Genomic DNA, 22,091 nt, shown 5'->3' with positions numbered 1-22,091 from the left:
AGAGAATAAACCGCTCAAGGAGGTGGGATATTGAAAAGGCACTCGCCGTAAAGAACTCCAGGTATCGACCACCTGGTTAGGGAGGACGGTCAGCTGCAGCCGGAGCATTAACCCACGAGACAGACCCAGATTGATTGCGTCCGTTTGCGCGCCGTGTAAAAGCAGCGTTAGCGTGATGAGTGTTTGAGCCGATACTCTCTGTATGCAGCTTCTCATACAGCCTACACCCCCCCCCCCCCTCCATCCCATCCCGTCCTCGACAGGGTCCCCTCCGTTCTGTTCAGCCCCTCAGAGGACGGAGCCACTTGATCCAGCAGGAGATGATTCACGCTCTGCGATCTGGGGAGTCAGAGCGGCAGAGGACTCCCTCCCCACCCCGCCGCCCCGCCAACCTCCACCCTCCATCTCCACATCCATAATTCAGCATTTGCGCCTTCGCCACCAACCTGCCACCCCCCATTCCCTCCTCCCTCCCGTCTCCTTCCTCTTCCTCCCTCTGCTCTTTTGCTGCCGCCGTTTGCTCTCCAGCATCCACAACCTGAAGTATCGGCCGTCTGTCATCCGCCCATCTGGAACGCTGTACGTGGAGCGGCACAGGTAAGAGGAGAGCGAGACAAAAGTACTGCTGCTTCTTCTTCTTCTTCTTCTTCTTCTTCCTCCTCTTCATGAGATCCAGAGTCCGTGGGCTGTGGAAAACATGTCGGATGCAGTGCATCTTTTTTTTTTTAAGTCTTGTTGGCTGATTCGCTTCTAATTTACTGCATAATTTACCTTTTTGTTGTTGTTGTTGTTGTTGTGTGCAACTAGATGATTTCTTGGAGGGAACACTTGGTGAAACTGTTGCTATGGTAGCGAAGGGAAGCAGCTGAAACATGAGGAATAAAAAAAAAGAAAACGTGTGTGTTAACACATCGGGAAGGTGGGGGGGGGCATCGGAAATTGCTGGAGCGTTGGTCGTTGACGTGCAATAAAGTTTAATGTCCCCATGTGAGACAATAACACACACACACACACACACACACACACACACACACACACACACACACACACACACCGTGATGCGGTCTTCTTTTATCCATCATGAGGTGAAGCTCATCCTGCAGGTTCAGTAACTGGACTCTTGGTGGAGCTCAAAGGAAACCGGACGGCGTTCGGTCTGCTAACAGGATGAAACTCCAGCGCTTTGCGTTTCTGGCGCTCGGCAGCATCCTGTTGAAGCGAGAGGTCGACGGTGCGCCCGCATGATTGAGACGTGTGCTGTCGATCAGACGAGCCTTTTGTGTTTGGAGAATCACCCCGTGGGTCTGGCTTTTGATTCGTGTTCATAGACATACAAACAAAAAGGGAGGGGTTATCTTTTCATGTACCCTCCCTCCCCCCTCCCCTCTGCAGATTGTGTTTGTGTTAAAGACATTTACCAATTAGCAAAAGCTGCTGGACCATTTGGGGGGGGGGGGGGGGGGGGGCAAATTAAACAATATTGTCTTACATCATGAAAATTGAAGTCAAAAAGTGGGAAATGCTTAAAGAAAATGTGCATTTTTTGGGGTGGAATTGCAGCAACATGTGGCCAGAGACTGATAAGTGAGTCTTGAGGGTGAGTGACTTGATTTGATGTACAGTGGCATGCCTTTACGCTGTTTTCTGTGGTTTTCCTGTTTCATAATGTAGCAGCTGTAGAGCGGGGACGCTGGAGAGAGCCAACCAAAAAAAAGGAAAAAGGAAAGGAGGCGAGACAGAGAGGGTGTAATACCTCATTGAGAGTGTCTGCTGATGCGCTGCTACATGAGAGAGTCGAGGTGCACTGACGCCGGAGATTGTCAACACAGCTGGATTTCAAAGAGGCTCAGAGTGAGATGCTGTCAGGATCTCTTCTTCCTTTGTCTCATGTGATGGAGGCGTGGAGAGAAAGGTAACTAAAACACTGATGATTTGCTGCGTACAGGAGCCCACGAGGAAGCAAATCCTCTTCATATGACACAATCGAACGCTTTCATCTGCGTATTTCGGGCGCTATCGTTGCACACACTGTAACACGCGCCCCCCTGCTGGCGCAACTACCTTGTTAGAGGCCGAGGTTGTGGATGATGATGCAGTGAGACCAGAGGCACAGTGGAGGGAAATGCATGAAACCGGCCGAGCGCTCAGCTCAACACAGCATGGATTTATATTCTCTGCATTCGGACAGGTTTTCAGTGAGCTAGCCAACTGAAATCAAGATTTTTCGCCTCTTTCTGGCAACATTTGTCGTGTTAATTTGTCACAGCTGAGCTGTTGATCAGCGTGTACCGAGGTGGTTCTGCGCTTCACTTCCAGGAGATCGCCTGTCAATCAATCAGCGCGAGTGGAGATCATTTATAGCTCCTATTTTCTGTTTTTCTTCTTTCCCTCTATCGAGGTCAACGCCAAAGCCGGCATCGCACCTTGAAGATGCCGAGGCTCGATTTAAATTTGGAGTACACAAATATGATTGCCTGTGTTTATTTTCGCCACAGTGCTTTAATGAAGCCTGAATATAATCAACACAACCTGATGTATATTCATGGCTTAAGCAGCCTGAGTGTTCGTGTGTGTGAGCTGCAGACGGATGTGCGGTTATATAACAGTCTGCACTTGTAAGGTCGATGAATTGAACTCAATTCATGAGCGATTAAAATCGACGTGGTCTCCGCGACCTCACACACGGTTTGTGAAGAGCTGTGAGGCTCAAACGCCGGTTGCTTCCCGCCAAAAAATGGCCAAGGCGTGTTAGGCCCGGACCTCCTGGGTAGTTTTTGTGTTCACTGCCTGTTTCTGTTGTGTTGGCTGTCACTCACCTTGTCTCTGGTTTCAGACTCCTCCCCCCTCAGGTGCCAGCCTCATGTGTGACTGCTGGCCCCGCCCTCATTGTTTCCACCTGTGTCTCGTTCCCTGTGTGTGTTTAGTCTGCGTCTTCCTTCTGTCCTGGGCCAGTTTGTCTTGTGACGTCGTCTTGGTCTTGTGAGTTTTGCCAGAGTAGATCTTGTTTTTGCAAATGAGCGGATAGCAGCTACCGGATAGCAGCTAGCAAATAGCAGCTAGTGGATACCCATTAAATATGTGTCGCTTTGAGCCCTGACTTACATTAAACTAATGAGTTATGTACAACTTCATCCCTGTTGAACACTCACATGCATCACGATCAGGAATATTAGCTTTTTTTTCTTTACACAACTGAAAACATGTTTATTTCTCGTGTAAAATTGTCACTTTCTAAACCTCCTCTTTTCCCCGACTCTGCCGCTTGGTTGGAATCAGCAGGTTACGAACTCGTGAAAACAGCTATTTGCCTGGAGGGCTTGTTTAAATTACATGTTTTGAGACCAAAAAAACACACAAATATAATTCAGGCTTTTATTCCAGAAGTTACCCATGCAAAAATAAATGAAACAAATGATTCATCCCGTCAAGTAAAGTACGAGTAGCTTGTAAACAAGCGTTGTTTACATCTGGGTGTTGCGGCGCTCAGGCGAGACCTTGTGAACCAACAACAGCTAACAGGCGGGTGTGTACGGGTGAGGACGTTGGTGCATTATTCAGACTTTTGGCATTACATTTATTAACCGATGGGCTTCATTGAGATGCAGCGCTGCATGCTGGGTTGTGTCACCTCCTCCAGGAGCGCTAGTTACTGATGACACCTGTTTCTGTGTTAATCTGCAGACGCGTTTACACGAGCGCAACCGCAGCTCAAGGCCATCGTAGCCGTACGGCGCGAAGCTGCAGGACGGCCGCCGTTTACCGTCCAGCTGCAGTCAACGTCTCTTTTTTAAGGACCACAATCTTCCACTAAACAAAGTGATGTATTTTAAATTTTAAACCCCTTAATTCGACCTTAAAATACAGCAGATTGTCTCTTTTGGAAAGAGCAACATGTGCATCACAAAGCTAGCTTCTTGCTTTGCTGAACCCGACGTTGATGAATGATTAAACCCTTAACCTCACGCGGTTGCATCCAGGCCACGAGAGCTTCAGATCTCATTATGAGAATGAAATCATGAAACACAGGGGCTGAGGCGTAATTCATTAATAATAAACATAATGCTGCTCTTGTTTGAAGAGGGCTATTAGCGACGGATGGTCTGCATCTGGGTTCCCCAAGTTAACAGGATTCCATTGTTGCACTTTCCATTGAGCTGTTGATTAAAAATGCCTCCAGCTGACGCGCGTGATTACGCAGCTGCTACCTGATAGTGGAATACAATAAGTATAATGGAGGAAAAGCTGGGGCTTAAATGACTTTGATTCTTTCTTTTCTCCCCTTTTTGCTCACGTCACAAACCTCTGTTTGTCATGGAGGTTCAAATGAGACCTTCTGGAGATGTTTGTGGTTTGAAAACTTAGATGAAAAATAGGTGAAAGCTGCCAAAACGTCTTTCTTCTGACTCGTCAAGCTGCGTTCAAATGTCTTTCACTCTCTTTCAGACGGTTTTAGAATAACAAGTCAGGAAAATAAAACTATTGCTTCTTTATTCTAAGTCAAGTTTGGGCCAAACGCATAATTGATCTTTGAATTATTTGAGTGACGTAGTGAGGCAACGTGGAGAGGAATATGTCACTGAAACGGATAAAGACACTGATTTGACACGGTGCATTTAATGTCATGCAACAAGTGGAATTATGTCATGTGTGTATGTATTTATATTATAGAAAAACATTTCAGCACACAAAAAATAAGTCATAATTAAACAAATTAAAAAATCATAATTATGACCCCAAAAAAGTTTTAAAGAAAAGTAATAACAAAAAAAAGTTGACAAAGAATTTTTTTTTTTTTTTTGGGTCCAATTTTGTTTCATTTTTTTTTTTGTCATCATGACTTTTTTGAGGCGGAATTTTTTTTTTAAATTAAAAAAAAAACATTTTTTTCAATTTGTATTGGTGGTGGGCATCACATGGAAGTTCATTTCCACCAAAAAAAGTGCCAAAAAAAAAATCAGAATTCTTTTTTATTTTTACTTTTTTTGTCATAATTATGCTTTTTTTTTGTGCGGAAATGTTCTTCCATAATATATTTGGAAGTTTTCTGTATTAAGATTGATTCAAATAGACTTTGTGGTTCAGGAGATATTCAGTATTTAGTTTAAAATTATTATTATTAAATTGCCGGGGTAAATAAGGTCAAAGAAAATAATAATACAACTTAGTGAAGGGAAACGTGTGCAGCTCTGCATTGCGTTCCATCTTTGTGTTGCTCGCCGTGTGAAGTGTGTTGGCCCTTTAAGAGAGACTTTGATGACAATCCTCCATCAGTCAGTTGCAAGAATAAAGAAACTGAAGAGAGAGGAAGTGTCAGAACGACGGCGGTTTAAGGCAAAACATGAGACGCCTTCATATCGCGACCAGCTGAGCCGCGGTGACGCGTGTGCGTCTGTTCCTCTATTGTCAGGGTTACAATCATCTGTTTGCGATGAACAACGGCTTATTTTTCAAACTCTACACGTTTAGAACGTCTACAAGCGTTGACTTACAAGCAACTGGTTCTTCTCTTTGGTTTCTGATGAATCACCTTCTTGTTATTCGCGGCGCCGCCTCTGAAGGCCGCGCCCGGCTCACCTTTGATATTTACAGGCCGTCGCCCGTTTGGTCTGATCTCATTGATTGCTATTGATTCATTCCACGAGTCTCTCCGGGTGTGTTTGCTTTGATCAATGGCTCTAATGGGTAAATACACATTTTGACTATCTTCCCCCTCCTTCAGCCGGTCCATACTAATCTCCCCGTGTGGCTCCGAGCTGATACGATATTGCTAAGATGCTAATCTCCCAGTTCGAGAGGGTCGGTCTCTTTTCCTTCTTTCTCTCTCTGCGAGCTGTTCTTTGATTTCCTTTCAAGACTCGTTTTTGTGTCGTGAAGATGGCCGCCGTCAAGAAGGCGATTCTCTTACAGATCTCACAGTTATTTCGGTCTTGGAGCTGCTCCACATGGACACTTCCAGTGGGAAGATCACAGTGAAGTAGCACTATAGGCAGCGATGCCGTCACGCGGAGGCACGCTGTTACCAAAAGAGCCCTGCGGGGGCGCTGTTTCTCCACCATTGATCTGTCGAGAGATACTTCATATCTGAAGGAAAAGAGGTTAATACATGTATATTTATATATACATGCGTACTCCCACACAGAGGGGGAGGGAGAGGCTCATGTTGTCTCAAATATGTCAAGATAATAGGATGCAAACATTTTGATCTCAGCTTGTTTATCTCATTAACATTTCACATGAAAAACGCAGTCAAATTGACAGATTGGGCTCATCTATAAACACTCACCACACAGTTGTGTGTGTTTTTTCCCCGCTACGTGATAAAAGCATCAGATGGAGACCTCTGTGGGGATCCACTCACACTGAAGCTCCACGTTTCCAGGTTGAAACGGTCCACTGAGATTTGATTAAAAGGAAACTGAAACACACGGTTTTGGGAGGTTTTGTGACGGTTCTGCGACCCGGATCGCTCTTCCATCTCGAACATCACTCGCTGGTTTCATCCGCCGCTTGATGACGGAGGAAAAAGGGCAACGAGTTGATGAAACAGTCCCTGACACTGGAAATTGATTGCAAAACGAGTTGAATCAAGTTAATTATCTTTAGATACGTGTCAAATCAACCTTGTTAAACACTTAATCCTGGACTCAGTGACTAGTTCTGGTGGACCTGCAGTGTTTTTTGCAGATTTTAAGCCTCTCAGCGAGCCGTTTCCTGTCTGAATGTGAGTGTTTTGCTCTTCTCGGCCCCACTTGGGAATCTCAAATCTGCATATGGTGTGTTGCTAAGTAGCACACGCATGTATGAGATGTATTTTTGTCCGCCGACAAAGAAGCAGAGGGGGATTGTGTGGTACTTAACCCCGTCCAAGAGACGAGCGGGCTGTCACGACGGGCCTCGCCAGCGGAAGGTGGTTTTTACGTTCACCACTGACATCTCAAATGCTGCAGTGGTGAGATAAAGTCTCCGCTTAAATTGCCTCCAATTCTAAATTAGCTCTGGTTCTAATAACTGCTTCCATGATTTCTTTTCTCCACATGAAAAAAAAAGAAGTCATTATCCGGCATCAGCGCAGTGTGTCAGCAGTATGTTCGCCAGCTGCAGCGATGCAGCACTTCGGTATCAGACTTTTTTTGACGGCATCCGAGCTCGTGGAGCTATCGGTCTACTCTTTTAAAAAAAAGATTAAAAAAAGACCCACGGGAGGATTTTCACGACTCGTTCTGGCCCCTGAAACTGCGGCAGAGTGCAGCAAACAACAAACAGCGGCAGTTACAGTGAGTGTGACCCAATTTTTATCATAATCTGCCCCGCTCTGAGCCAGTTCCCCCCAAAAAAAGCATCATTGAAAGAACGGCATTTTGCCAACGAGGAGATTGAGAAGCTGGCGCGCTGAAGGTGTGAAGCAGAAGGTGCTCGTCCTACAAGTACACGAGCGTCTCTCTCGTGAACACAAGAGGCGACGTCACTGCTTTCCAAGACCGTTTAAGGCTCTCGTGCGTCGATTGACGTCCTTAAAAACAGGTGAAAGGTTGAAATAAAACTAATCATCGCTTTGGAAACGTGAATATGGCACTTCAGAAAAACATCTTTTTTTATTGGAGTGGATCGATTTGCTTTCCCTTGTTTCAAGATTAAGTTTTATATTTATCCAAAGAGAATTTACATTTCTTTACTTATTTCTAAACCTTAAACATACTTAATGCGTATAAAAGTACGTGAACATACTTAAACGTAGTGGATATCGCTCCAGGAGATGAATAAAGTGTTCACAAGTGTTCATAGTGCTCAAATCCTTCATAGCAGGGCAAAGCTTTGTTTTATTTCAATTCTTTAGGTCCTAATCTTTCCAAAAAGGTGTCTTATTAGTCTGTGGGATGTGTACAAGGGCCTGAACCAGACAGTTTGAACAAGTGGGCGACCGCTCTCAGAGACATTTTTAGGAAATCTTGCTTGAATATTAAACCGGGGATCAGAAGGTTAACGTCACCAATTGTCCCAGAACGGCCTAATTACATCCAATAAAGCACCAAAATGTCTTCCTCGTCTCAAGAAGAGAGAGCTCCTTCCTCCGCCTGTAGCTGCAAACTCTAAACTCCTGAACAAAACACTCATGTTGAGTAACTGTGTGTACGATTATGATAAATGAAGCCGGCCAGGAGCTCAGATTTGACATAACAGCCATGAAAACCATTTGTTCTTCCCCTCCCAGTTAATATCCTGAGAGTATCTCAAATTAGGGTCATTAAAATCGAGCCGCCATCGACACTGTCATAACAGCGTTGGAGAGCAGGGAAAGCCTTGACTTCTCCGTGGGCCACTTTATCATTATTATACTCTTTTTTTTATTTTTGACAACCTCAACTCAGGTAATTTCACAGGACTGCTGCTACAAATCAGCCCAAACGGCCTGGAGTAGGTGGAAGGGGGGGATGCATATTCACCGGCGGTGCGGAGGGGCAGTCTTTAGCCATGACCTATTCTCTCCGGCCAATGGGAGAGAGAAGTGTGCCGGCGTGATTAATGGTCGTGATTACCTACTCAGAAAATGTGGTTTTCTGGCCCAGCAGCTTCACTTTCATGACTTCAGACCGGCGGCGAGATGCTTCATCATGCAGGCGGCGCTGCGTACGGACCTCACAGACGGCGCGCGGTGCAGAGCAAACGCATGCAGGATGAAGTGTTTAGCATCAGCTGCTTCAGGAGGAGGAGGTGAAGCCTGGTGAGCCGCTGCTCCGGACGTCTGTGTTGAAGATGTCTGCGTCCATGAGCGTCAACAGTTTTGCTTTGGGGGGGTTTGCAGCCCGGGACCGATGCGAAACCTCGAGCTTGCGCGTGTTGACGGGAACAAAAGAGGCTAATTGTAGCACAGCAGGGAAGCGCTGCGGGGTTAAAACACTTCTTAAATGTTCCTCCGATGCTGATCTGAATCTAGAGTGACTGCTTCATGTCACAGTGAAGCATGCCGATTAAAAGCTTCTGAAATGCAGAATGTCTTCATCGATCTCCCAAACACCACCAGTCCATATATGGGCATGTGGTGTGACATCATGGCCTTACAAGTCAATATAAGTCAATGTTTCATGTTGATGACATTATTCCACCATAGATATGAGCATAAACCAGAAAGATGACTTGGAAGAGCAACCCGATTATTGAAAATCTGACTTTTCATATCGATAGCATGAAGCTACACAGGATTAGCATACAGTTTTGGAATCCTTTGAGCCGACTGAATCCACCAAATCCGCTGGGTTAAGCACAACATTGCCATTTATGTCCATTAAAAAAAGAAAATGTACTTACTTATGGCTGAAATATGATTCATCCGGCATTGTTTGGACTCTGTAGCTTCTCCCTGCAGCACGCGGCTATAGTGAAGCGAGGGGCGTTCAAAGACCAGGAAGAGAGTGGGAAAGTTCTGAAAATCCTGAACTAAAATACTTATTAAAAATACTTAACGCCACTAAATGAAAGCCAAACTTTGCACATATACTCCTAACATATAGAGCTATAGCTGTAACAAAAGAGGCTAAATGTAGCACAGCAGGGAAGTTATATATTACTGAATATGAATTTTATTTCCTTCAAGTCAATCTGTCATGCTTATGACACTAAATATGAGCATAAACCTTAAGTATGACTAGAAAATATGTCTTTTCTGGTAAATATGATCGATAGCATGAAGCTACACAGGGTTAGCATGCAGGTTTTGATTCCTTGGAGCCGACTGCCTCATTGAATCCCAGATTACACTCTGCGTCTCCTCATCCCCACGTTCTCTCTGCATGTTCCTGTGTTCTCATGCAGGAACAAAGCGTCTGTGGGAGCTCGTGTGTCGGTTCCATCGTGAAGCTAAAGTTTGTTTCCCTCCCGTCGCAGAGCGGCGCTCATGACGACTCGGCGCCGCTCCGCCTCCACCAAGCGACTCGGTGCATCTCGCCAACGAGCCATAAAGGTTATCCCCGCTGAAAGGTCACAGTTCCCTGTGACATTTCCCTTGATGACTTATTTGGCTCTCTGTTTTTGATAAATATCAACCGGCTTGTTGTTGCCACTTGGAGTTACTAACTCATTAAACCATAATGCGACAATTTGCCCCGGATCAAAAGGAAACTGAGGGAAGCAGACCGGCGGTGACTCATGAAGATTTAAATGAGCTTCTGGACGTTTCCCCGACTGTCGGTACGACGTCAGCAGCTTCAGCTTCGTGGTGAACCACGTGAGGGTCACATGAAGAGCAGAAAACACAAACGTCAAGTGAAGAGGAAATACATCAAACGCTAAACCCTCCAATGATCTTCCATGTGCTTTTCTTTTTTTTTTTTGGGCCAAGGAGCCAACATTTCTCGTGGCAACGGCGCCGTCATCCATCAGCGAGCAGCTGAGAACAGGAGAGCGGCCGAGGTTGTTTCTCAAGGAGTTTCAAACGTGAGGAATCTCACTTCCTGGCTCACTCGTGATCAACAACCTGATCAAACCCTGCAGACGCATCACAGCGGCTGTGGCGCTATACCGGATCCTAAAGTCTTACTTACTGCACTTCTACCGCCTCTAAATACGCCGGTTCCCTCCGTTACAGACGGTATGTCAGTGGAAAGCTGGTGCACAGGAAATGCAGCTGCAAATGTATCGACAACTGTGACCGGACTGAGGTTCTGTTTAATGTAGAGATGGCTCTTTGGGGCTGTAATGACATCATTAACTTCACATCCGAGAACCAACGAGAAACCCGTTCGGTCCGAGAGATTCAACAATGATGCACACACACACACACACACACACACACACACACACACACACACACACACAGTTATTGGGCAGTAAAGTGCAGTTGAGGGGAACCTGTAATTTGCAGAGCCGAGGTTCTTTTTCTACTTTTGCACGGCAGCTGGATGCTCGCAGATCTCTCACAGATCGCACGAACATCCGTCTTGTCAGGCTTCAAGTAATGCGTCTGTGTCCGGACAACAGGTGTCCAGATCAATCAGCGTCCTGCGAGGAGCTGCTGGCAGCTCCGGGGCGTTGTTTAGGTGTGTGTGTGTGTGTGTGTGTGTGTGTGTGTGTGTGTGTCGACGCAAAACAGAGAGGAAGCTTCTCCTTCAAAACAACAATGGCTGCTGGAGGTTAGCATAGACGACACACTCGGTTCCATCAGGACCGGAGAGAATTCCTTCACTGAAAGAAGAGCGTGAAGGCCGTGATGGCTGCTGTTGGAGCAGGAACACGTCCTGGAGGATCGGGGGGGCGGGGCGCCGGTGTCGGACTCATGCCGTAATGACTGCGTCCACTTGATGATTGAGTTGCTCACAACAGCGCGCTCCTGGAACGCCGTCCTGAACACATCCAGTGAGGACGAGCTGGGACAACGTACTGAAACATCAAAGTCTCAACCAGCGCGTGTTCCCTGCAGCGGTCTCTGACCAGGCACATCTCACAGTACCCTGGGTCACGTCGGCCGTAACCGGTGAGTTCAACGCACCGACAGGCCGACCGTCATCGCGGCCGCTCTGCTTCTGGAAAGAAGCAACCGGTCACGCCTGTGCTCGCTCGCTCGCTCCTCCACCGACTTCCTCTTGATGATGTGAACAAAACAAGATCGATACCGTCCAGTCGGATCGTCTCCAGCACCGCACGCATGTCTTCTGCTTCGATGTGGATCCGGTGTTCACTGGAAGATTTGGTCTCGGAGGCTCTGGGAGATTCCCACGTTCCACAGAAGTGGTTTACTTAAGACTTCAACCCGAAGTCTAAGGCCCACGTGGACACTGGAGAGTTTCTACCACCACGCTGCCATCTCTGGAGGCTCCTGGACGAGTGTAAAGCATCGACCGAGGGCTGCAGTCGGCCTCACGAATGCTGCGGGGAGGCCGACTGCAGCCGCTTTAACTCCGGCTTTACGTGCCGCGGAGCCGCCGTGCATGTGGCGCGAAGCTCCAAAAGCAATTTGTGGACTCGCCCCGAACCGTGAGCGAGATTTATTGTGGCCACCGCTGTTTCTATATCTCACTCCTCTGGAGCAAAGCAAAACCATTCCAACAGCGGCACTCAGCAGAATATCGTGGTGCTTAGACTAAAGATTAGAGACAAGGGGTTTCTGGAGTGAATCCTCGAGCTGAGAGACGAGAATGATATGCTCTTGTGCAAGGCATGTGTCCCCAAACGTGCTGCGGTGAAGCTGCTCAGAGGCTCTGTAGACTGTACTATAGCACTGTGGGTTTACTAAAGAGCTTAGAAGTACAGTGTGTGTGTGTGTGTGTGTGTGTGTGTGTGTGTGTGTGTGTGATTGTGAAGCGGGGCAAAGCTGGAAAGCAAGAACGCAAAGTCAGCAAACCTTCCCCCAGATTAATACTTATTATTGTGTCAGAGTGTTTAATTCTTGAGCCCGTGCTGCTCCTCGCGCTCGGCTTTCCTCTGAGCCGCGTTGCCGGTTGAATTGATGATGTGGGAAAGTATTTGTTTTCAGATTAAAACCACTCAGCGAAACACTGGAGGTAAAAATCAAACCCGTGCCGTAATTTATGCCCGTGCTAATCCGGGTTCATTCGGCACTATTTGATCATTGTGAAGTGAACACAGAGCGAGAGCGCGTCACTTTGAACTGATACAATAAGTAACACACACACATTGTTTTCTTGACTAAAGACACAAAAAACCAGAAACAACACCCCTGTGTTTCTGTAAAACACTATAGTGGTGCTGAATCATCAGTGAAACCCTGAACAATACAAGACGTGCTGGGAACTGATGAAACATCTCATTTATACACACGAGCATCCATTTAGCGCTCCTCGATGGATGAGCGCCATCTGATGGTTTTAAATATAACAGGACGGCGCTGCATTGTCATTACTTCCGTTCCAAGTCAACGAGGACGATGAGAACACAATAAGAGCCCGGGGGCTTGTTTCCATAACGGTTTAACACGCCACAAGATTAAAAAAAACAACGCACAACAACACAGCGAGAGCAGGAACACAATCAACACACAAACAGCGGGCGGCTGGGTATCCGAGCCCACACGCTCTCGTAGCTTGATTTAGAAAAAGGAAGTGGATTGAACATGCGACACGGCGCCGGGCAAAAGAAGTGCTTTGATTAATAATCAGGTATTTCCAGGCAGGTGAGGGCGGGCTCACTGCGGAGCGACGGGAGCGTTCGCCCAATCGGTTCCACCGAACCCGCACGACATCCGTCAAGCTCTCGAAGTGGCCGCCATGGATCGTTCATGGGATTGTTGCTGCGATTCTTATCGTATGACATCGTTGACTCCAGAGTGTAAGCGCGGTTTGAACGGGCTGAACGTGGCGCGCGTGTGTCTGGAAAAGAAAAGGTGTGCATGTCGCCGTGAAGTAACACGGTCCATCTGTCCCACGCTGCGTCGGTTTAATCGGACTGTCTGGACCGTGACGCTAAGTTTCTGTGGTATCTATGAACGTAGAAGTACTTTACTGCACCGTAAAGAATTTTTAGGAGCTCCATCAATCGGCGTTATGATCCTCTGTCAGCAGACACGAGACAACTCGCCTTCATTTGTAATATTAGTCTGCTGAGCGTCCAACCGTGCACGACCAGCAGACATCACGGTACAAACACACGGGGGAAGCGTGAGATGCGCTACTTGGAGTACTTGGATGTCAGTAATGTGCACAATCACATCATAATACTGAAGTACATAGGGCCAGTTTATGTGTGTGTCTCTCTCCATGGTGCTGAAGTGTATAGGTCCAGTTTAAATGTGTGTGTCTCTCTCCATGGTGCTGAAGTGTATAGGTCCAGTTTAAATGTGTGTGTCTCTCTCCATGGTGCTGAAGTGTATAGGTCCAGTTTAAATGTGTGTGTCTCTCTCCATGGTGCTGAAGTATCCAGGTCCAGTTTAAATGTGTGTGTCTCTCTCCATGGTGCTGAAGTGTATAGGTCCAGTTTAAATGTGTGTGTCTCTCTCCATGGTGCTGAAGTGTATAGGTCCAGTTTAAATGTGTGTGTCTCTCTCCATGGTGCTGAAGTGTATAGGTCCAGTTTATGTGTGTGTGTCTCTCTCCATGGTGCTGAAGTGTATAGGTCCAGTTTAAATGTGTGTGTCTCTCTCCATGGTGCTGAAGTATCCAGGTCCAGTTTAAATGTGTGTGTCTCTCTCCATGGTGCTGAAGTATCCAGGTCCAGTGTAAATGTGTCTCTCCACTGTAGAGAACATGTAAACCTCTTTGGTATCCACACCCATGTATTATATTACTTATTATTCTGACATAGTTCAAAACTAACCAACCAAAAATTCCTTCTTACAAATATTACGTTCTACTACACTTCAGACATTTTGCCAGTTTTGTGGCTTTTCAGAATGGGATAAAAAGAAAGTCCTATCTGTGAATCTGCTGCTCACGAGGCAACAGGAGCCAAAGGGACTTTAAAAAAAAGGTTTTAATCCCACAAAACTCCAGGAAACCAGCGGCAGAGACAAAGAAATGTGCTTAGCAGCCTGTGCACGTCTTAGAGAAGTGTGTGTGTGTGTCAACATGTGTGTGTCCACGTGTGTGTCAACATGTAACATTGATGGATATCGACTTTGAGGGAAACATCTCTTTTTAATGACACGAAACATGATTTTCTTATTCAAATTCCACTTTTAAAACTGGTATTTTGGCACATATGATTCTACTTTTTGAGCCCTAAATTTATAAGTTTCGACTAAAGTATCATTTGACTCTCTCTCACACACACACACTAACTAATCCGCTGTGGCCAATAGTACCACAAACTCCCATCTTTCTTTATTAAAAAATACAAAAAAAAGAATAATATGAACAAAAAAACAGGAATCTCTGGTTTTCCCTTTAAGTGTTTTTGGCGCCTTAATGAAGCGCTGAAGCTCCTGACAGGCGGCGCAATAACACACAAGACAAAGCTCTACATTATTATCTATGAAACCCAAATGTTGTAACTTTTATAGTGAGAACAGAGACACAGAAACTGAAACGCAGTGTTGGAAAAAGCAAAAAGAGCCTCATGTAAAGCTCTTTAATTAATCAGCACTGAAGACAGAAGAAGGAAAAGCTTTATGGCTTCTTTCCAAATGAAAACTTAAAACAGAACATTATAAAATCAGGGGGCATTGCCCTTTAAGTGCTGATAATGCGTTTCTCCGCCCTGAAACGATCCTTCTGAGGGTTTTGAAAATGAATCCGACCCACACTTTAATTATTTTGACGTAAAACGCCTCATTAGTGTCTCAGATGAACGTCGCTTACAGGTGGACGGACGTTAAATTCAAGGTTATGATTAAAAAACGGTGTCAGGCACGATCATGTGTTGCCTTTGAGGAGAAGCTTTGCTTATTTCTTATGTATTTAAACCTTTATTTAAGCAGGAGAGTCCCATTGAGAGGGAGACCTGGCCGAGACAGACAGAAAAACACAGAGTTGGAGACAAAAGGGACGCGAGAACAAATATGTAAAACACACAAATTGAAACGTACACGCTCTGCCATCGCCTGGCTGCTGTTAATAAATATTAACACGAGAATGACGGCCGCTTTCAAACATAATTAAAACAATATAAATCCACCTTTTCCACCCGGAGGCTCTCTGGGACTCGACTCGAGGGCTCAGGATGATCGTGACGTCTCGGAGACGGAGGGTCTTTGTCAATTTGAATCATTTTCCAGCTCCATGATTGCCCCCTCAAGTCTCTGAGCCGCCTAAATATCTCCAACTTTATTACTCATAAGGCACTACCGATTGCATTAGTCATATCTGAGCAGATTGGATTACGGTAAAGCCCTTTGACTTTATCACTGTTGATTTCCCTTGAGGCCGCGGAATGAACTTTAATGAATCTCCATTTTTTTTTCTCACCAAACTCCTTCTTGTGAGGTGTTGATTTGACGTTTCACAGGCAATAAATGAGTCAAAAGCTCCGGGCATCTCAACTGACTGGAGGTGGCAGGTTTCTTGACCCGAGTCAGTAATTTCTGATTATGTTTTTCCATCAAGACGAAGTCCTTCATCGAAGAAATCGCCAAAAGAAATTAAATAATTCAAGAAGGGAGAATTGCAAGTGAGTTCTTGTTGGTTTAAATGAGGCAACAAGAAAATGTGTAGCAGCAAAGAGAAAAGTACACTTTTGCATGGGAATGGGATGCTGTGTGTAGTTTCTTCATTGTGTTGGTTTTCTTCATGCACACAGACACACAAGTCAATATTATGAGCTGTGTACACTTTGGGTGTTTTTTAGAGAAGTAAATCTCACGTCTGAGGACATTCTGGTCATATTCAAAAGCATTTTCCTTCAAAATAAAAGCCTTGCTCGGTACACAACTTCTTCACATTAAACGAGCGTCAGAGTCTTTGTCGCCACATTCGTACAACACGATATTCACGTCTGCTATTAGTTTAGTTTATTTACTGAATTTACGTCTTTAGCACCCGCTAATATTCCAGAAAGGACGAAATGTACAAATACACACAAAAATGTGCAAAACATGACGTGAAACAAACAAATATTAAAAACCGAATAATGTGTTTTTTTTGTGCAGGGCAACAATTTTGGAAATAAAAACCCACTATGATAAGAAAGTATAAATACACAAAAGGTGGTAGCATGTACAACAAAGGTATTAGATGCAGGTTTTAAGTATTAAAAAAACAAGGCTAGATATGTGACACATGCAAAATATATCACATATTGCACACGATGAGTGAAGTGAGGTTGTGTTTGGTTATTTTACACATCTATAAATAGTGCAGTCGAGGACTGGATGTATTATATTGTGCAGTGAAAGAAAACTCAGATGACTACAAAAAGCAGTGGAAACGTTAATGTCCTGAGGCGCTCATGCCTTTAATTGTGTATTTTGAGTGACAGATGACCCGTATGAGTTGTAGGAGGAGGTAGTACAATAAAGCAGTAATAGTACAAGATAAACTACGTTTGAGGAGGTTTGTTCTCAGGGTTTTTTGAGGTGTCGAGGGCGATAAGCCTCGTTCCTCGTGCGATGCTTCTGCCTGTTACATGTGTCTTGTGACTCATTGGATGCTACCGCTCTGACCGAGTGAATGGACTGTACAGCAGATGACAAAAGACCAAGGACTGTAACAGTCAGAGTGTTAAATAAACCCTTTCTGCTCAAAGCTATGCAGCTTTTTCCATTTCATGAAGCGGGTGACGGCCGGAGGAAAATGTCCAAGGTCTCGACAGTAATCCTTCATTATGTATCTCGCATGCTCGGAGGAGAGGAATGTTTGCTCCGTGTCTTCCTCCACGACCTCGTCGCTAATGAGAAAAAATTGTCTTTACTCTTTTGAATAAAGGGGGAAAAAAAGAAGGTAAAATGCGAACGTAGTTGTACCGGAACTGCAATCTCATCGAGCGGACGGCGGTGACCCCGACGTGATCGCTCACAACGTGATGCAACTCGGCTGCAACGCCGGTTTGAAAGTCGAGCTTCAAGCGAGGCCCCGACGCGGCGGATTAAAAGCGGCGCCGCGTGAAGGAAACCAGCGTTCCCCGCTGACCCGCCGAGGTCGCGTCCTAATTGGACGAAGCTTCGGTGGATGTTGGGACCTCCGTGACGGCGGCCTCCACGTCGACGTTTGCGAGGGAGGCGAGAACGTAATTGTTTCGACGTGTGAATCGGACTTCCTGCTCGGATGCTCACACGGCAACAAAAGGATTGCAGCATCAAATCCTGTTGGTAAATTCCACGCTTCCTAAAATAGTTTACTGTCGGGGTGGCTGATGTCACACATACGGTCATGTAATTTACATTTCTTGACACTTTGCTGTAGCGCTTGTCAGCGGTGGAACCGATTAGTTTTTCTGTATCGTCGACAGTTGCATGTGTGCATATCTTCAAATACATTCGTTTGGATGCATTAAAGTGTTTGATTTTCACAGCAAAGGGACAAATGTGAAGAGGTGTTTGTGGATTCTTACGCAAGAATGACTTCATCATTGTTTGAATTCCCGATTTGGAGTTCATTCACAGTCTCCGGGGATCGCGGCGGCGTCATCTGGACCTTGAGGAAAGACGCATGGGAGGAAAATATCTACGATAAACAACATAAAGATGCTTTTTAATGACGTCAGAAGGTTATTTCTGGCCGGCGTTTGCTGCGATTTGTGCTTTTAGTATTTAGTTACTGTCGGTTTTAACTGGTTGGAGACGATCTTCTGTCTTTCTGACACTCGACTTCACTCTGAAACCTCGCTGTAGTCACAGGTTTTTCCCCTCCTGGGTACTTACTTTTCAATCTGATAACTTCATGGAAAATAATCATTTCGTCCAACTTTCCAGCCCGAGAATGCAGAATTGATTATTCTTTTTTTAGGTCGGCACATTTGTTTATCTCAATGGAGTGGGGGCCCGGTCACGGTGACAGCATGTCAATTTCAAGATCAATTGTTGCCTCCTTGCCTCTGGCCTTTGCATCGCATTACCATAGTAATGACTTTCTGACCCTCCTCCTTTAATGTGGAGATCTGCATCCGGAGTCGCGGAGACAAACCGCCGCACCTGAAAGTCGTTTGTGTCGTGAATTATTCTCCGCGGACTTTTGTGTGTTCACACCTCAGAAATATAAGTGACCTCTGAGCCGCGTTGATGCAGCGGGGAGGAAATGTCGCGTTATTTTAAATGAACACTTCAGAACGGTTTTTAGTTGGTTGATTTAAAACGTTTTAATGTCTGGACACCCTGAAGCATCCTTCATACGCAGAGCGCTGGGGGATAAAAGACAGAAGACTGTCATTATGGAACGAGATCGTCCTTTGAACAACAAGCATTGCATGTTTATTCCCTTTAAAATCACATTTTGATGTTATGTTAGTGTATATTTTACCTGAATAAATGTATCTTCATTCTATAAAGTAATCATAATCCACATTGAATCCCAAATAATTTAAGATTTGGATTTTCAGAACTTTATGGAAACTCCAAAAAAAGGGAAAAAAATTAAATATTTACAAAATATTACTGGAGATATCAGAATTAATACTTATTAAATTGTTCATTTTGCTTTCAGTTAAGGGTTCTTGTTATTTATTTTTACATATATTTAGCAGTTCCCATCAACACATCTGTCTTAAAACTCTCAAAGATCCACTTTGACTACTTTCTTAGGTTAACTTTGACGTTATATTTGGTAAAAACAGTCAAAAATATATATATATAACTTATGTTTAAAGGGAGCAAAACTATTTGGTTGTGTTAAGAAAAATCCTGAGAAATTGAATGCAAAGAAAACAAAACCAAAGCAAATAAAGTTCTTGTCTTAGTAACTTTGAAGGGGCGGGGCCTAGGAGACAAGATGGCCGTTCCTTGTTAGGCGTAAACGTCTAAATGTATAAAACGTGTTTTAGCTGAAGGAGAACGTCCGGCTCAGCAAAACTTACCTGGATTTAGATTTAAAAAACAGAAGAGAAACAAACCGTTTGAGAGGAGAGATTTTACTATAAATACATAAATGGTAATGTTCTGCGTTGCGTTGGTTTACGAGACGGCAGAGGGACGTTTGTGAGGTTTGGACGGTTGAAAAAGTGCTGGCGGAGGATCGTTAAAGAGGCCCAAATAAATAAATAAATAAAGGAGCTGATCGCCCGTTCACAGATGGCGGTGCGCCTGCCATGCAAGATGTCCCTCAGGATGGAAACCTGCCTTCACTGCCAGGCACATATTTGGCAATTTGAAAACTGTCGGCAAGCCTCATTTGCTCTCACAGCATCCGGCGCTCGTTTAACTGTGCAGTCCTGGCCGGGGTTAAAGTCGGGCCGGGTGGGAAGAGGAGCGCCGCCGGGTGCCAGAAGACACACTCGGTCCTAACAGGGAAACGCTGCGTACGAGGAAGACATCTTATTCGACGGCATAATCATAAGTGAAAACTTCTACGAGGCAGCTGGACGGTGAGTTATTCTGTCTCTCGGGTGAAAGTCTGCAGCCGTTTACAGAAATCAAGACGAACACATGTTTTTGGGGAGCTCTGCGTGCTGTTTGAAGAGCCCATGTGTCGTGAAGCGACGCTCTCGATGCTTTATTAGTATTTAATGAGCATTAAATGACATACGGCGGTTTCTTTCAAGAGACAAATGTCATTGATTGACAGAACAAATAAGCCACACACGCGATCATTCAATCTCAGAAGCCTTTGTTTCAGCTCAATGGTGTCAAAGATCAGCTGAAATAATTTCCTGTAGTTTCAATAGCTTTACTGATTTTCTGTCCGTTTGATTCGCCGTGACAATAAAACCCGACGGTGCGTCGTCACGAGCTGAAAGGAGGCTGAAGCTGTCCAAAGATATTACGTTGTGTCACCTTGAAGCCCAGAGGGACTTCGCTGGTGGATTTTTCCTCAAACAAAATCGATGTATTTCAACATCCAGCCGTGGAAGATGTTTATAACTGTTCACGTTAATGTTGAGATGATGTCATTGTCTAATCAGCCTCGTGAGATAAATCACTAAAAAAAATAAAATCGTACGGCAAAAAGTCTAAAGAGTCTAAGAGGCGCTCACGTCACACTGTAATGTAAACAAGACACGCCCCCTAAGAGGTTCATTGGTCCGTATCTCTGGAACACAATGAGATATCAACATTATTTCAATTAAGTCTTGATGACACAGCTCCAGTCATGACCCACAGCACGTTTGGTATGAATCGGACAAAGCGCGTAGAAGGAAACCGCAAGAATGTGTTTCTTCCAAAATTCAAAATGGCGGAAAATTGAAATAGGCAGAGTTCAGGGGTCTGAGAGGCTTTTTTTGTAGAGCAGGTGGAGATGGACATGTGTTTTCCCTAATGTCCCTTTTTCATGTTGTATTTTCCTCTTTTGATATTTCACAGCCAGTAACTCCCACAGGCTCCGCCCCCTAGACTATACAGCTAACACTCTCCTCCAATCAGGAGCATGCATTTGTCCATTGATATAACTACATGAGCGTAACCAGCCAATAAGGGTGTGCCTACACACCCTGATCCTAGTGCACAACTTCATTTTTCCTCCAGAGCGAATGGGGCTGTGCGTTTGGCTCCTGAGAGCGAGGCTGGATCCTCTATAAAGGTGCTGCAGACCGTCCAAGCGGCAAGAGCCAAATCCACCATTTTCTGTTCCAGAGCCATGTGTTCGGGGATCTAACGGCGGCGCTAAGAGCGGAGGCTAGATCCCCTCCGTCCTGTGCACTTGAGTCTCTCCTTCTTTAGTGTTTGATGGATGGAGGGCTGTCGCACGCCTCCGTTGAAGTGTATGCGACGGTGATTTATTCCCCGCCGTGAGGGTTTCCGGCGCTCGCCATCCTCCTTGCAGTGGGAACGGCCGTCGGTGCTTGAAGCTTTTGTAATCCCTGTGAGACAGCGAAGCGCTCCTCTCTGAAGCGGCTGTCGGTCAACACAGTTTTAAAGCTCGCACTGACCCGAGAGGACGAGAGCTAACCGCCGCGCCGCTGAACGCCAGTCGCTCTCTGCTCGGCGGCGACTGCGGTGAGGGCTTCCCTGAGAGCTTAAGATGTTTCTTCTCCGGTGGAGGATCTGTCTTCCAGCACATGCAGGAAAAGCTGCTTTGCCTTCCTGCAGCCACGGACCTTGATGTGGCAGCAGGGTGTTGAAAAACTCCTAAAATGGAGGACACTTTTATACCAGGTCACATGGTACAAACCGAGAAAAAAATTGTATAAATTAAAAAACAACATGTTAGGTATCAAATTAAACATAAAAATAAGGACTGCAGTAATATATGTACTTACAATAAATAGAATCAGGGGTTAAGCCCTAACCTTAACCCTAATCCTATTAATTGTTTAAGTTGTGTTTAGAGGTTATACATGGGGATCATATATCATTGTAGCCCTGATTTTTATGTTTAATTTGATACCTAACATGTATTTTTTTCTTGATTTGTACCTTGTGACCTGGTAGAAAGGTTCCCTCTGAGTACAGGGCGACTCGGCCCGCTGTACCCATCGCGCCCAGTAGAGGGCGGGCGGGGTTAGAGTTCAGCATCCATTGGTCTCGATAAGGTTTCGCTTCGTGAAGCAGGAGAAGCGTCTTGTTTGTGTTTCTGCTGTCGCAAGAAACATTTGCTAAGCAAACAGTTCAGCGTCAGAACGGC

General features: G+C 45.3%; 1 protein-coding gene across 1 annotated transcript in view; it reads left to right on the top strand.

Annotated features, from left to right (window-relative positions):
• Window positions 1–540: 540 nt before the first annotated feature.
• The window catches only part of LOC137788685 (cadherin-18), a 147,976-nt gene continuing 126,425 nt past the window's right edge, over window positions 541–22,091 (top strand). Inside the window, exon 1 of the mRNA XM_068581695.1 lies at window positions 541–597. The gene's annotated coding sequence lies outside the window, so the exon portion shown is untranslated. The remainder of the gene's footprint in view (window positions 598–22,091) is intronic.

Source organism: Clinocottus analis, unplaced genomic scaffold (assembly GCF_023055335.1).
Source record: "Clinocottus analis isolate CAN_PGR_092001 unplaced genomic scaffold, fCliAna1.0.p SCAF_18, whole genome shotgun sequence".
Classification (NCBI taxonomy): Eukaryota; Metazoa; Chordata; class Actinopteri; order Perciformes; family Cottidae; genus Clinocottus; species Clinocottus analis.
The sequence above is the reverse complement of the archived record's forward strand: the minus strand, read 5'-3'. Positions and strand labels throughout refer to the sequence as shown.